This window comes from Patagioenas fasciata, chromosome 13 (genome assembly GCF_037038585.1).
Source record: "Patagioenas fasciata isolate bPatFas1 chromosome 13, bPatFas1.hap1, whole genome shotgun sequence".
NCBI lineage: Eukaryota > Metazoa > Chordata > Aves > Columbiformes > Columbidae > Patagioenas > Patagioenas fasciata.
In genome coordinates this window covers 12,093,746-12,110,604 of record NC_092532.1, presented here as the reverse complement: position 1 = coordinate 12,110,604, position 16,859 = coordinate 12,093,746, and the positions used below count along the sequence as shown (strand labels likewise).

General features: G+C 38.2%; 1 long non-coding RNA gene across 2 annotated transcripts in view; it reads right to left on the bottom strand.

The window, feature by feature from the left end:
* Positions 1 to 5,350, bottom strand: part of LOC139829055 (uncharacterized) — a 72,034-nt gene extending 66,684 nt beyond the window's left edge. For both annotated transcript variants that reach the window (XR_011741275.1, XR_011741274.1), the window contains exon 1: positions 5,225 to 5,350. This is a non-coding gene — a long non-coding RNA (uncharacterized lncRNA). The remainder of the gene's footprint in view (positions 1 to 5,224) is intronic.
* Between the last annotated feature and the right edge of the window lie 11,509 nt (positions 5,351 to 16,859).

The following is a 16,859-nucleotide window of genomic DNA, read 5'->3' as shown; positions in this document are numbered from 1 at the left end:
ACCTTGGTCCAAAGTAGAAGTAGTGAACATAGGTCCTTTCAGAAATTCTGACATGTGTTCTGCAAGTACAGGCTCCTATGCAGAATCAAGGAGAAACTATAAAAATAAGGCGTTAAGTTTAAGCAATGACTTACTCAAGGATGGGCAGACGGAACATGATGCTCTATGTGTGCCATATGCAGAGCATATTAAGAGGGATTTTCGACACTGCTATTCCTATTAAAAACTTCAAACATCTGTGACAAGAACTTTTCAGAAATCCCACACTGTGGATGAAATCCTGGCCGCAGCAAAAGGAAAGCTTTGCATTTGTCCTCATAGCTGATCAAGGATTGCATGCTGTCTGCTTATAAAGGAGAAATCCTTCTTTATAAGTCACTTTTAATTTCTTTGTCAGACCTTTAGAGCTTTTAGCGACCTGTATTAGAATATCTTTGAAGTGCAGTTGAATAATTAATTTTACTGCAACTGATTTTACTGAATGAGTTGAATCAAGATCATCCCTACAATTCTGCAGCCTTTGGAGCAGCAACAAGTATCAACCATTTAATTCAACAAGATGTGGAAACAAACACCTATTCAGAATGACCATAGGCCAATTATGGGCACTAGGTACTTGACAGATGCAAGTGAAAGTGTCCAGTGAGGTCTATATTTGAACTACAGAGAAATTACTGTGTCATTCAACAGATAGTAATGTACATTAAACACAGCTACTAAGATCTGCCAAGAACAAATACAGATATATGTATGCATATACACATACACAGGTGCTATTGTCTCTCAAGTAATTCTTTAATACTAATACCTTTAACAGGAAATACTGGTCGTAAAGAAGTCTGAAACAGGATAAGAAAAAACCCTCATATATATCCAGATGTCATTTTAACAACAGCTGATATATTACAATTCTATGCACTTTTTAACTGCAAGTAAAACAGCCATTACACTTGTAACATTTTATGTGCAATGTTATTGGAGAGAAAACAGCTTTGACAATATATATCTGAAATATTGTTGCTCTTATTCACAATTCATGAATGCAGCCTTCCTGCAATATATCAAATCTATAGCCAGGCTTCCATCACGTTACCTTTTAGGCAGCAACTAAGCTGATAGTCTGTGGTTTATAGAACTGAAAACCAAAAAATAACCCCACGGGGCAGGGGAGGTGTGGAATGGGGAGGCAAATTATTTTGTCTGGTGCTGAAAAGAAAAAGGAATTCAATTAAAATTTTCTAGCTCTTGTTCTTGAAGCCTTGAGATCAAGGGATATTGTGAATGGCCTGAACACAGACATTGTCTTAAGCACAAAATCCAGAGAATGTGAATGCATTAATGGCAAAGGATGAAAAATTTAACTGCCCAATTTCCGTTTTGTTCAGTTGTTATTAGTCTTGGTCTGGTCAATGAAAAAGAAAAAAGAAAATCATAGGTATTTAATAGATACCAATAACCAGGGAATACAATCCCACATAGACACACTATGGTAATGCAACTAACTGAAAATGCAAGAAATCATACTGAAAAAGGGTTAATTTAAAAAAAATATGCAATTAACAATTATGTAAACGTAAAATTAAGGTTGAGAAGTGGAAACCAGAGGTACTGTTAAATAATATTAGGTCCTCCAAAACATTATCATGTGAGAGTAAAGGGAACTAATAATGGACTAGTTTACAGGTTTATTTCTGTCTTACTGCTTGAAATCTAGCCCAATGGATTCTTTTTTGTGTCTGTTCAGCAGTAAATGCAAAATGAGTTTGATAGCTGGAATTCCTGCTCCTGAGCAAATAGGCTCCTCTGATTTACTGGAAGACTATAGTCAAGCCTTATCTGTCTTGAGAAGTTGCTACAGCAAATAATTAGAGTTATCTAATCTTTTTGTACATGGTGCATACCTTAACTTTCAGCTTACACCAGCAAGCCATCAGAGCAGGCAGCTGAGCAGACCAGCAGAATGGAAAAGCTTACAGCTGATGGACTCCAAAATACCCTCTCCCCACAAAACAGGGGTTCCTATGAAGGTAAACTGGTAGATGATTCCAGTTTGACCCCTCCTCACATACTTCAGCATAAGTGACACTAACGAGAAAGTACAGCTATGTAATATAAGTTAAACTAAATTTAGTTTAAGTATTTTCTCTCTTTAGTTCAAAGTGTCATTCAGCTGTTTGACTGTACAGTTTATGTCATTTGGCTTCCATATTAAAATTCCCTGGTTTTCCCCACTGCCTAGTTTACCAGGGATTTTTATGCTGGACATTAAAAAAAAGAAAAAAAAAAAAAAAAGCATTGTCTCATACCCTTGCCCATTAGGGTAACTACATTATCTTTTTATTGTGATATCACATCTCTAACTCTAAAAGAGCAACATGAACCTGGATACCTTCAGTGTTTACTCAAAGCATCTCTCTGCACAGGTATATGTATGTATACACACACAAAATGCACATGGAGAATGCCGAAGAAGTGCTTCCCATTTTAATGATAGTTTAATGTATATTTCCTCAGTAAATACAACACTGAGCATAACCTGTGTCAGCACACCACAGAGCTGGAACATTTGAATAGAGACATTGACATCAGCTCCAGAGACAGGGATATTCCGATCTGTGACCTCGGTTCAAATGTGTCTCTATACCATTGATTGCAATTGCCCACCAAAAGCTCACTGTGATTTTCCAAATATATCCAAAGCATAATTCTCATTTGTACCAAAGACTTTATTCCATTCTGCTGGCCATGATATGTGTTCATGACAATAGCACTGCCATGGAAACTTGAAGGAGAAATTAAATTAAATGAAATTCAAATTGACAAATATACATGTACTATTACCTCTAGCTACACACAAGAAAAAGTGCACAAATACCTGAACATATATCCTGTTATCACCAGCAGTTGTGGTCATACTTTCAAAAGAAAGCAAAATAAATTCTGGCTAACCTAAATCAAAGTAGGTAGCAGCAATAACTCTTTAAAAACAACAGGGAAAAAAGTTTCAGAATGTGTGCTCCATAAATAAAGTATACAAGTGGAAGCTGCAAGTGCAGTATTGATCCCAGTTGTAAGTTGAGACATAGAGAACTGCAGAGTTGGCACTCACAGTCTTCTGAATCGACAATAAATCCCTGGTTTGCCCGTATCCAAATTACTATTCTACACCTCTCTACTTGGAAGGAAGTCATTAATAAGGTTGGCTTCCTCACTCAGGAGGTAAAGCTGGAGTTACTCCACAATGCCCTGTGCCCTGGTCTTTATTTACAACTTGTGCAGGACCTTCCACAGACTGATGGGTTAAAAAAAAAAATAAAACTATTTTAAAAATCACCTCTCAGTAAATGCAATGATGTAAAACAGAGCCAAAGAAAAAGTAAAATACCACATCTGTGGTGCAACTGGTTACTGATACTGAAAAAAACAGAAGTTGCAAAACCATGTGGTGAGGGCTTTGGAAACACACAATAAATTTGAGATGGTTTTCCACTGTAGTCAAGCAGAGTTGTTCAAATGCTGCACCGAGGGAACAGAGTTATGGGTGTTTTCCTGTGTATTTTCTAGGTTGCTTTCCTATAAGGGAATTGTGAGGAAGTCTGTCTGCCTTACGAATTCAGCTGGGAAAGGGGCAAATCTAACATTAGATCCTTTAGATATTCTTAAAAACAGTGGCTTGGCTGATGCATATGTGGTACAGTGACAGAATGCCAACTTTTTTTTTTCAGGAAAGCATTTTTTTTAAATGTCTAGGTTGAATACATATTTATTTCTATTCTATTACTGTATCAGAGTCAAATAACCACCTTAGGTGGTTCTGTCATGCATTTATGTTTTGCCACCTCTCTTTGAAACCACTCGTAGATACAGGAGGTGCTGACTTGTAGGTCATATTTTTCAATTCTATAATTGTAAAAGAAAAAAACGTTTAGAAGACTACTTTACAAACCAACTCAGTACAAAGCAAAGTTTTGCAACTTTCCATGGTAGAATTTGTTTTGTATTTATGCAAATTCATTTTTGACATGTTCCTGATGCCCCAGTAAAACACCTACAGATAAATAGGTAGATGAAAGAAACTAAACTGGGAAAAAAATAGACGTACAGAGCAGTCACTAGTAAGAGCACTCAATTCGCACTGTAAATTCTGGCATAGTCAACACCTCCCACAGTAACGTTTACTCTGTCAAAATTTCCACTGAGTCTCCCATATCACCTACCCCCATGGTGGACAGTTTGGTAGTCACCATCAAACCAGATCAGCTCTTCCTCTAATCAAATGTTAGACATGGCTATAGAACAAGTCCATGTCACATGAAAATGCAAGCCCCAGAATTTTTTTATATGATATAATGCTGCAGGGAAGGAAGGATTCACTTTTTTGGAGGTAAATCAGCTACAGGTTGGATTCAAACATCACCAGAAATATGACAGACACCAGAAAATACGTTATCTTGCCTTGATGCAACTCTGATATTCTTGTATAGAAAGGAAATTCAGACCTCCTTCAGCCCAAGCTCTAGTGAAAAGAACAAATTATCCATCAGAATGATTCTTGATGTTCTACGGGATTACAGAGGTAATTTTATAGCACAGAAATTTTGTAAGCACCGCCGTCAATACCAACAGCTCACTGATGGGCAGATATTGCACACAGAGTTTACATATTTAAGGTCAAGAAGTGTTTCATTTTGTTTGTTTGGGGTTTTGTTTGTTTGGGTGGGATTTTTGTGTGGTTTGGTTTGTTTTGCTCACTGCATTATCACAGTCACTTGTTAACCAGCCCACACTGGCTACTCTAAACTAAAGGTCAAAGCATCTTGGATTACACTTTAAAAAAAAAGTTTAATATTAACAACTCTGATTTTATTCTTAGACAAGCTTCATCTTTAAAGGTCTCATAGAAGGTCAGAGTCAGAATCATAGCAAAACTTTTCTCAAAACAATGGCGTTGACCACCCCTTCAGAGGGGTCACCAGAGGTTAAGGACTTCAATATGAATGAGCATTTTCTTCTCCATGTACATTATATTTGTCTCTCTTCCATCCCTCTTCTCTACCACTTCATTCCTCATATTTTAAATTCATTTCTCCAAGGCTTCAGACCATTTTTGGAGAGAGATGTGAGCAGAAGCCAGAAAGTTAAAGGGGGGGAATAGCAACTCGTGATCAAGTGCAAAGATGAGGAGCAGGAGAATGAGCAGGAGATAAAAATTTATACAACTTACTTTACAGAAGTTGGAGAGAAAGCCAACAGAAATCTTTTAGCAAACCAAATGACTCCATATCAGCCTTCATTTGATAAATGTACAGAATAAACAAGATGCGTGCTTTTGCAAGGAATTGCAGGAACCTCACAGCTAACACACAAAATAGAAACACCAAAAATCAGCTGGGCCCAAGTAAATGACTGACTAGTTAGCTTATAGGAAGCACAGTGTGTGAGACAGGAAGGGGAAAGGAGGTCAATCTGAGAAATATTTTAAAGGAATTGAAAAAAAAGTGAAAGATTAAAATAAAGTATTATGTTCTACTGACTTCCTCTAACAGTAACACTGAATGCCTACCAGTCACGTGCTTATTTTTACAAAGCCTAAAAATAAGTCATATGTGAACAATTCACTGAAGAAGCCTTCACCTGAAAGTCTCTGTTCTTGCTCAAAGTCAATAATTCAATTCACCTGCAGGACATACAGCTCATCTTGAGCACACGCGTTAGTTTTCTTTCAGAGACCTAGCACATAGGATCCAGTACAAACAGGGACATCACTAGGTTTGGGCTTCCGCAAACCAAGAGGAAAGCCCACTGAACAGCTGAAGCTTCTTAATATTCACCACCACCTTCCCTTCACTTCAGGCAAAACTAGTAGGGAACCAATGCAAGTCTCTACCTATTGCATCGTTTGCAATACAAACAAAATTCTAATAGTGCAGTTCCAAACCATACAGGACTTTGTATTTTAGAAGCAGCAATTTTTATTTAATCTGACAAAAAAAATTGTGGTCAGTGAAGACAAAGGTGCTACTGAAATGTTTCAACACATACAATGCTCATTCCAGCTCCTGCCTTGGGCAGAGGATTCCCTCAGGAACCAAATCGTAGTTCCCTCCCCAAACAGAAACAACCAAGAGAAAAAAAACATTTTCTCTGTGTGTCAAGAAAGGATTCATTCAGCAGATCACAAGGGAAAACACTACACTGCTGCTAAGCCAGGATTCCAGAGCCTTCTTCAGCAATAAATGCAGAAGAAAAGCGAAAAAACCCTCAATTTTTTACTGCTGAAGTCAAAGTTAGTGACTTTATTTCACCTTTTCCTCATAGAAATATTCTGCATGCATAACTAATGAAGGTAACTTACTTCAGCAGATTCTAAGGTCTTGCAGGCTATTTACAGCTTCGTTGAAGCTGCGGAGCCAGATTCTCAACCAGTATAAGCAAGTAAAACTCCAGTGATCTGTCAGGTGTATCCATCCAGGTCAGTTTAAAAACCCAGTCCTGGAGCCTGCTGTCAGATACCAGGGCAGCTCTTATTCCCACTAATTTCTTGATCACTCAAGTGACTGGAAAACCAAAAAACTAAGGCTTCTAGCAATAGAAGGCAAATAAAAAACAGAATTCAACATACTGAGAAAATTTCTATAAGAAACTTCAGTTCTCCCATATTTTGGAGGAAAGATGAAGCTTAACTTTCTGAAACTTGCTCAGGCATACCAAGGTGCATAAGCACTAATGGAAAATAAATACAGCTAATCCTGCTTCAAACCATTAATGGGATAATGAGATGTCATTAACATGTAAAAAAAATTACAATGCTAACATAGTTTAAGAGTGATTGACACGTGGAAGAAAAATACCTATATATTATTTACTCATTTCATTAAACTGCTTAAAAAGATCTTAAACCTTTAATCCAAATATTTAGTCTCTAGCTTATGAATTATCCATAAGTAACTTCATCTTTTTTACCCCCAAGGAAAAAAAAACTTCAGAAAAAGCTGAGGGAAATGAGGAAAAAAATGCAGATACTTAAAGGGCTAATTGATATTTTGCCCCTCAGTCCCAACTTGAGTTTTCTGATTTTGGTGATCAACTACAGACCTGACAATATGGAAAGGTTCTGACTTAACATTTCACTCACCTCTAAGGGAGAGCTAGGTAAGAAATCCATTCTCCAAACCCCTGCTCCTTCATCTAAGACCTCCAACAGCAGGAAACAGAAGAGTTAAATCCAAGAAGAGCACAGACCTTTCCCAAAGAAAATGTCTCTTTATGAGAAAAATTTCTAGCCAAGCACTTCTCCGAGTTTGCAGCACTTCCACCCTGCTACAACACCTATAACCTCATATCATCTATGCAGCCTATTAACTACCCCAGAAGCATTACCCTTAATACCTTTCAGGTGGCTGATCCATGTGTTTTCTCTTTTCCATTAGGGGAAAATTCTTTTCAGGAGGCCCTGATTAAGGTCTCAAAAGCACTTACAGATACAGACTGTGCTAAAAACCCTTATGAAAGTACTGAAACCATGAGTCAGCAGAGCTGTTGCATATAGGAAGTAATCCACGTAGAAAATTTATATTTAGATAAAATAATGCTCTTATTTTCCTCAGGGGAGGCCGATATTTATGTGCTATATACCTATGAAATACATAAATGTAAAACATTTATGCATAAAACCATCCTGATGGACTTGGAATTAGAATTATTTTAAGAAAGCAGAGTGTAACAAATACCAAGAGAAAAAAAAAAAAACATGGAGGAAACTAGTTATGAGATACATGCACTCATTAAATTAGCACTCCCTTTTTTCATAAATGCAGAAGTCAGCAGTTTTGCGTCATTAAGTTACTCTTTCTTGAATGTACCCATGAGTTCTGATGTGTTGACTCAACACACCAGAGACCCTGCCTGAAGACCTTGCTGCGCTTCAGGGTCTACAGCAGAGATGCCGGAGAAAATCGCTCCCTGCACTTACAGCGAGAAATGATCCTAGTGTGAGTTTCTAGACTGTCTCCAGGGAAGTGGGGTTTTTTCTATCCCAGATATCACTTAAAGAAACCATTTCTACGCACCTCACTAAACTCTCAGCTGGTGCAAGTCAACACAGCTGCTTTCATTTCAGTGTAATGACTATAGCTCACCTGCACCTGAGCTCTTGGTTGGGGTCTGCTGTTGATGGACCCATTTAGTCTGCTTGGGGGATGATTTTATCTCAGGGAATTAAGTACCTAGAAAAAAATTTAGAAGTCTACATATCTGCAAAAATTCTTTAAGGAGGCCTATTCTATTATTAAACATATTAGGACCTGAAATTAACTGAAAAGGAGACTTGCATGAAAGTTAGCTACAGTAAATATTTATTCCTAGATACTTCTGCCTTTATTCCAGATATTGCCTATTAAAATAACAATGCCACCAAAATTTAGTTATTGTTAGCTCAAAGCCCTTTAGGTTCTGTGCCGTGTAACTGAATGGCACAACTCACAGTCTAAGCAACAGGGTGAAAAATTCCATCTCTAAGGCAATTCTACTGGAGCAGTCAGCGGGTACATTTGCACAAAATAAGCAAACCTTCATCCCTGCAGCCCTGAGAGAAGTGCTGCTTTCTCTGCTGCTGCCTGTGTGTTCTTGTTTTCCCTCTTGCTGGTACTAGCGCTCATAAAACAACCACCACCTCAGGGTTGGTTTTCCGCTACGTGGGATCTCCACATAAGTGTATGAGATCTAAGAGGCAGAAAAGGTGCATCAGGAACTCGTAATAGGCCGGTGTTCTTTGGTGGCTGCTGAGCTCTAGATTGGCTTCAGCCTATTGCATTGACTATATTCTCTGCTTGCCTATCCCAAAGTCTGCGCTGCAGCCGCCCAGCAGGCAGAACACCCTGTTTTCTGTGGTTTCCCAATCAGTGTATTATAGCAACCAGATGGTTTTCTCCCTCAGGAATCACCCTTGCACTTCAGCAAAGCAGATTCTCAGGAGGAGCTCACTGTGTTTTCAAGACAGAGATTTCCTTTCCATTTTCATTAGTCTTTCATCTCTCTGAGAGGACAGTGTGGGAAGCACTTAAGTAAATAACTAAACCATGATAGGGAGTGGAACAAGTGACATTTCTGGCTTCTCTTTGCAGTCATCTGTCAAGACTTAGGTTGCAGAGAATTAGAAAGCTTGAAGTAATAGTGGTTCCGTGTTCCTGTAAGACAGAACTTCTCACTGTGACTGGCTCACTGTCAATTTATAACCTGGAGCATGAAGCCTTTTAAATCCTCTGTAATTTTTCAACTGCAAAGGATTTGAGGATCTTATCAGTGAAGAAATAATATTGTTAAGGTTTCTTCTTTGCAAGTGTTTCAGGCTTCATGTTAAATCTGTGAGCTCCTTGTATTAGTTGGGTTTGTCTAATATTTCAACATTTTAAAAGCTGCAAAACAGAAGTTGCAAAGTTTGTGTGCTGCCAGCATTAGGCATCTCCAAGTCACCTGGGTTAGAGCTGGATGTACAGACAGTAATGCAGAAACATTCCTACTATGTGACAGTAATCAGCATAGTTTATTAAAGGATAACAACACTGCATAGCCACAGTATCTAATAAAGGAAACTGTTGTGCAGTTGTGTATTCTGAGTTATGGCCTTGCTGCCTTGTCATTCTGGTAAGTCTGTCACATCTAATATTCCAGCTCCAAAAATAGCCTCTGATTCATGACTTGGGGGTGGAAAGTTTCTTCACCTTGGCCCTGCATTGAGACAACAGTTGTTCACCTCTGTAATCCACTGTACTCATGAGCTCCCTGCTTAAACATGTTACATGAAATGTCACCATTTTTGCTATGAAGAAGTTCTCACATAACACTCTCATTTTCTGTTTAAATCCATCCGATCACAGGTGATGTGCACCAGCGAGTTCCCTCAACCAGCGACACACTATGACGTACACAGAGACCACAAGCTTTCCCCTCGTGGTTGCCTTAAAATCATAATATCAGTGCACATTTCAACTAGCAAGAGAGCTAAGAGGAGCTGTAATGTTGATCCAAGTCATGCAAGTTAGATTAGTTGCTGTGAAATGCTACATATTATTTTTGCAGGGAGTCTTTAATATCTCCAAGCCAACTGCACTGACAAAAAGAATTACTGTGCAGTAACTTACAGCCATGTTTACCACATCACCACCTGACCACATGAATAACAACCTGTGTTGCTGCTATAACCATACCAGTACAGCTGCAAATACATTTTCCTATAGCTAATCAAATAAAATAATGTCCATATCTGTGTGGCTTGAGGAATGAAGCATTTGAAACCTAACCTCGGAAATAAAACCAGTAGCCCACAAATAGGAGAATAAAATGCTAAGCACATCGTCTCAGTCAGGAAAAAAGGTTATTATTAAATGTTTTCATATTTATATATATTTTTAATCTAGGAATAGGTTCAAAGTATCAATCAGAGCTATATTCTGGCTCATCTCCCGGCATTGCTTGCTGCAGTAATTTTATTTGGTATACATGTGGAGAGAAAACACAAAAGGTCTTGGCATTTGAAAGACTGATAAAATTTAATTTGTAAGTTTGTCTGATAAACACTTCAAACATATCAAAATGCAGGAAAAAATATTAAGCTTGACAAACAATATGGTTAAGGTACCGTAAAGGAAACTCTCCCATGCAAATCGAGCCTGTTTGCTCACCAGCGATGGCTTATTCCAGAAAATTCAGGTCTGACCAAGAGCACACAAATGCACTGGGAAGGCTCCAACTCCTTTTAATAGGCTAGGCAGCCAGTTTTCAGGCAACAGACTAAGAAGCTGTTCAAATTATCCTCCTGTATTAGAATCCTTGTTTGTTTATGGTTATTGCTTTATTCAAAGGAGGCGGTGGGGGAGAGATGTAACTGTCTTTTAAAAAGCAGTTTCAAACAAGTGAGTAGTGGGTGTTGCTGTTGTGCTGGTGTTAAATTCTGTAATAAATTGGGGGTGATTTGATTCGACACTCATGATATCTAAGGGAAATGAAAATAAAGTCTGCAGGAAATGTGTCAATTCCTCATACAAATCGAAATAGAGTGATTGTTTCTGTAACAATAATATAGTTTGCCATAAACATTTCTATTGGGAAAGCATTATTGTACTGTGATCACTGCAGCAAATAGCATTAGAAAATATACATATAGCAGTGGAAATTAATTTTATGAACTATGCAGTTAAGGATAGAGAAATGGTAGCTGGGAGGAGGGGTGGGTTGGTGCCTGTACATGAAGCTGTGTGCAGACTGTACAGACAGAGGTTCCAGGTTAAGAAACTTCTAAAAAATCAATGAACAGATTTCTCCGTGGAATCAGAAAGGAAACAGAGGAACAGTGAGAAAAATAAGACATTACCAAAATGCAATCTTTAAGGTATTCCTCCTTCATCTACCTTTTACAGAATAAAGAGAAATACCATTTCTCTTCACTAGTGATTTAGGCTTCCAGCCATTTTTCCTGGTTTGTTCTGCATGTCTGAATAATGGGAAACATAATGAAATATATTAAAAAGAAAGTAAACCAAACAAAACTGTTCAAGCCCTGTAGTTATGGTGTAATTCTTTCATCCTTCAGATTTTCCAGGAGCAACAGCTAGCAAATGCTTTTATATTGCACATTACACACTGATTAAAAAAGTCTTCTGGTCTGTAAAGTGTTTTTTGTTTATTTTAGAAACATGCAGGTATTTTATGCAGAAAACCAATTATATCCTGCTGAATTATGAAAAAAATGGGACCCTGCACAGACAAGACACCAGTTTTCTGAAGGGAAAATGTATCAGCTGTGTGTCACCTGATGCTCACAACATCCAGAAATCTGAAGAGGCTTTTCTATAATCTGGAATACACATGAAGCAGAGGATGGGATGGACAGGATACTGTGTGAATTACTGCAGTCTGCCTCAAAAAAGATAATAAGGGCTTTCTGCATGAGCCATCTCCAATATAAAAATATCTTTGAAAATGAGTATTTTCAAAAGAAGAGCAAGGAAATTCAGATGCACTCAGGCACAGGGGCAGTAGTCAGAAGGATGTGGTCTTCTGGAGATCTCTCGGTGTCTAAGAAAAAGCCATAATCAATACAGGTGAGAAAGCAAAAATGCATCTTAAATTGAGGACAGGCAAAATGTTATTTACTTTCATATTCTGGCATCAGTGCCCCAGCCAACAAATCGGCTGTCCTAAAATGTACTAAGTCCTTACCAAGGAAAAAAGAGAAATCCAACAACATTCCAACCTACAACAAAATGTTCTTTTTAACTCTAGCACTTCAGCTGGGCATCTCAGCAGGATCCAACCACACGGAGAGACACAGTTGTCCTTACTCTTCCCTTCATAAACCTCTTGGTACGAGTTGTTGAGAACGGACGAGCTCATAACATGTTTGCTGTGCCCCTGCAGTTCCTCTGCTTGCCCGCAAATATTAATAAATAGCTTCAGTAAACAGCTGCAGCTTCTCAGGAGCCACTGAATCCATAAGAACTTTGGCCAGCTGAGAAGTTTCATTTCTGTGTTTTAGTGGTGCCATGCTGGTACCTTTTACAGCTGTAGGATTCACTGAAGCATTACAAAAGTTGCATTTAAAGAGGAGAAGACAGATATAGTAATTCTACAATACCACAGAGCACCAGCTGTGGCTGTAACTGCCACCAGGAGCCCACAACCCAACCTCTAGCCCCACTGATCAGAACCAGGGTTTAGAGATTCGTGTAACATACCTTGTGTAACAGAAGTACAAAACCAGCCCAGAATTGGACACCTGAGGCTGCTCTACCAAAGTCTAAATGGATAAATATTGCATTTCCTCTCTAAAAGGAGAGCAAAGGAATCAGAGGTTTCTGTAAAGATGCTGGAACAGTTGTTCCTCAGGCTTCCTGGGTTTCAGAGCCTTCCGTGCCGAACTGCCGGCTGCGTAACTATGTTTAAATGCAGATATCTCTCTTATTTCCAAATTTAATTTTTAATAACATCACATAATAATTCCATTCATCTCTCTTCCCAAAAACTTACTTCCATAGCCATCCATTTTATTTTTGAAGCAACCTGCATTACAGCATTTCATGCTGAAAAAAGTCACTTTTTCTTTTCTGCTTAAAAAAAGCTCCATTATTAGGCTGAGACACAAAATTCATCCAAAAGAAGAAACAAAAAAAAATGTGCCTGTTGCCTCATTCCATTGTATCAATATTTCTTTAAAAATAAAAAGCTTTCCCAAATTATGACCTTCTGCTGCCTCACTCTTAGCTGCTTCATGGCTGAGTTACAGCCTTGAGAGAGAAGAGAAAGGAAAAAAAAAAAACCACAGCCTATTACGGAAAAATTGGTATAACCTCTATTCCAGCAGCACAATCAGTTACTCCAGCTATTATTGTGACTAATAATTGTGTTATTATGAATGAATAGGGGCAAAAGACAGGTGGTGAGAAATGCAAAGAAAACTGTGTACATAAATATCCATCACTATCAGTGGATGACAAAAATAAAATAAATAAAAGGTATATATAATGGGAGACAGATCTCTATTTTAAAGGCTGCTATTAATTCCATTTTAGTTCAGATGGACAAACATTGATTAATACTTATGGCTAATGCAGTTACATGGGTAACTTCAACAGCAGTTGGCCTCATGAAACCCAGGGGAGAGGAAACCATTAGTGCCATCGTGGGTTGGTCATCTGAGAATTTCCTTTCCTTCTTTTCCTTTGAAATGCAACAGAAAATAGTGTACAGCTGGGAAGGATTCCCAGTGACAAATGTTACATTTAGAGCTGTCATGAGCATATACTTTCCAATATCACTCTCCAGTGTGTGCGAAACCTCCTGAAGGCCTCCTTTGTATGCATTAGGTACCGGAGAAAGTTGACCTGGGATGAAAACATCCTGCCTTGAATCTTTTCATGCTTCCAGACATCAAGATATACAGCCAGATTAGGTCAAAGAGCGGAGGCTATAAAGAAAAATCCTGATCTTTTTATCATCCTATAGTGCCTAGAAAATTAATGTATCCACAAATAGTGGAAAGTTTAAAAGCTGCCTAGTAACTTGCTGTAAAATTTTAAATTCTGTCTACTGGATGCCACGCGTACCTGTTCGCTACTTTCAAACAATTCCTATATTCGCAATGCATAAATATGCAAAGAAGTAATATATTTTAACACATGGTGTTTCCATTCCTATTACATCAACAGATACACAGTAAATTCCATCAACCTTCCTTCCAGAAAACAAAACATATATCAACAAAAGGACATTACATAGTCATCCTCCTCCTTATAGCAGTTTTTTTCCAGGATTCCGACTTTCAGAGTTACCTAATCCTCAATAGCTTCAGCTGAGTTCTGAAAACTCAGCTCTTCTGAAAATGAGACACACTAAAGGAGCATCCCTTTGGTTTCAAAACGTTTGTTATAACCCCAAAAGATGTACGGGTTCCACTTAGGTAAGGATACCAAGATGTGGTGTTGCTGTTTGTTGTAAAGGTGCTCTGCCTACTCAATAAACACCTTAAAGAACTGATGAGGTTAAGTTCAATATTTCGCCGAATGTTTGTTACAAGCAAAGTCAGATTGCCTGAATCATTCCACAGTGGCATTCCTTTCTAGAGTCTCTGGGCTTTTTCATATTTCAAGTTGAAAAACAGGCCACATTTCATATCCTCTTACTATCAAGAGAAATTCTGCAGTTGGGTATAAACTGGCAAAAAGACATCCAACAACCATTAGTTTTTTGTTAATTTTTCTTGAATAGACCTCAACCATTCCAGTCTGAATGCTAAAAAAGTATACGTTTGGTGGCTACATTTCCCAGAATATACATTTTATTTTTCAATTCAAAATGATTTTCCAGTTCAAAATGCTGATTAGTTAAGATTTTTATAATTACTTACAGGTAACCTAATGCATAGCAGATAAACTACAATGATTTCAAATGATAATTTCTCAGTTTACCAAAGAAACGCCAAATTTCCTTTGACAACAGGGTCCTTTTAGAAGATAACCAAATTAATTTAATTTCCTACTTTCACTATATCAAACTGTACATTTAGAAATTCATTATTTGAATTTGATTTTTAAAAAAATAGCAGAAAGCCTGGGAAGAAATACAGCTTTCTCCAGATTTAATGACTTTTGGCACACCTTTGAAAAAGGAAGACATATGAGTTTCATATGTACTGGCATTTAGACCTGATCCAAAACCTGTTTAAGTAAATGACTAATTTTAATGGATAAAAGGGGCTATGAAATTTATTCTTTATTACAACGTTATTCTCCAGTTGCCTTGTGTCTCACACTGGTAAAAAGAGAATTTCAATTGCATCTTGTTTCCTCGCAATTGCTGACTACTCCCACAACACTGGTTCAGAATTATCAGTGCATGAGATACAGAAGCTCTGGTGCTTCATAATTTGGTAAAAAGAAAATCTAAATTGTACGGAGACATTTATATCCTGTCTCTGTTCCCTTGCCCTTTCTCTCCTCTCTGTGGGATGTTGCTGTGCTTCCATTCCATTTTTGAGAACTGAAAAGCTCAGACGAAATAAAGGGAAAAACAGAAACCCTGAAGAGAAAACACCTGTGGTCTCTATTTGTGAGCTGTAACCATCACCAGAGAGCGGGGGAAGCATTTCTATGCAATACAGTCCCAAACAATGCAGCTTTCCTCAATTTTCAGATAACATATGTTATCAGAGGATAATCTCATCTGATGTTCTCCTTTTCTTCTCTGATTTTTCTTTTTTTCTTATAGGTCTCTACTTCACAGTAGCATCAGGTTCAGAAACATTACTTATAAGGAGAGAAATCCTGGCTTTTGCTTAGCCTTCCCCAAATAAAAACCAGTAGTGACCCTCTCTTTCTGACCTTCTGATAACAGTGTTGGAAGTGAAACACAGCTCGAGCTGCAGAGGACCGCTGGCCTTTGTCACGTTGCATGCTCCAGTCAAGCCACAGCCAGGCCTGTACACGTCTATGTTCTCACCATGGAGATTTTTCAGCAAACAAGCTGGTTCAGTTAAAAGCAGCCTAAACCCTGCCTCTTTTTTTTCCTACTGAAATACCACTCACGTCACTGCTCTTCCAAACTAATTGTCAGTGTCAGTCACTACCTACAGTCAGGATGAAAAGTGTACTGCGGAATCAATAATAACAGGATCCATGTCGAGTCACAAATGAAAAGCCTCTTACCTCAGAAAAATCAAGGACCAACTCTCTCAGGCTCCTTTCAACTCAGCCAAAGGGAATAATTCAAGGCCCAGGTGTGCAGTGCTGGTGAAGGGAAAGGAAATGTGCTCGTTATATGAAGCAGGTGTTGAATATTGTCATAACTGAAGCCAAGTTAATAACATTCTAATGAGCAGTAATAAAGATTCAAAAGCAATAAAAAAGAAGAAAATAATCTCTCGAGTAATCATGCTGTGCTTAATATACCTGGAGAGCAAAGGGCATTATTGAATGGGGGAGGAGGAGAAGAGTGCAGCAGAGAGAAAGGTGTGAGCAAAGAGTGCTGGATCTCAGCACAGTTTTTCGCTGGGAAACAGGGAAAACTGACACTCTCAAGAAGACTGCAAACTCAAAATTTTGAAAAAGTAGCGGATTTCCTAATACCAGTATACAGCATATTTGTGATCCCCAAAGCCTCCGGTGATAGCTGGCATAAACAAAAATAATTCAATATCCGCTCTGTCTCCTTTGATGTTTTGTTCACAACCAAATAATTCACATAGTCTGAGCCCAAACAAGTATAAACACACATCTTCACAACTGTGTGTCTGAAATATCTCCGGATAATAACCAGGAAAGATGAACAAGGTATGTATGCAGAGGCTTTGTATTGTTACTATCTGCGTA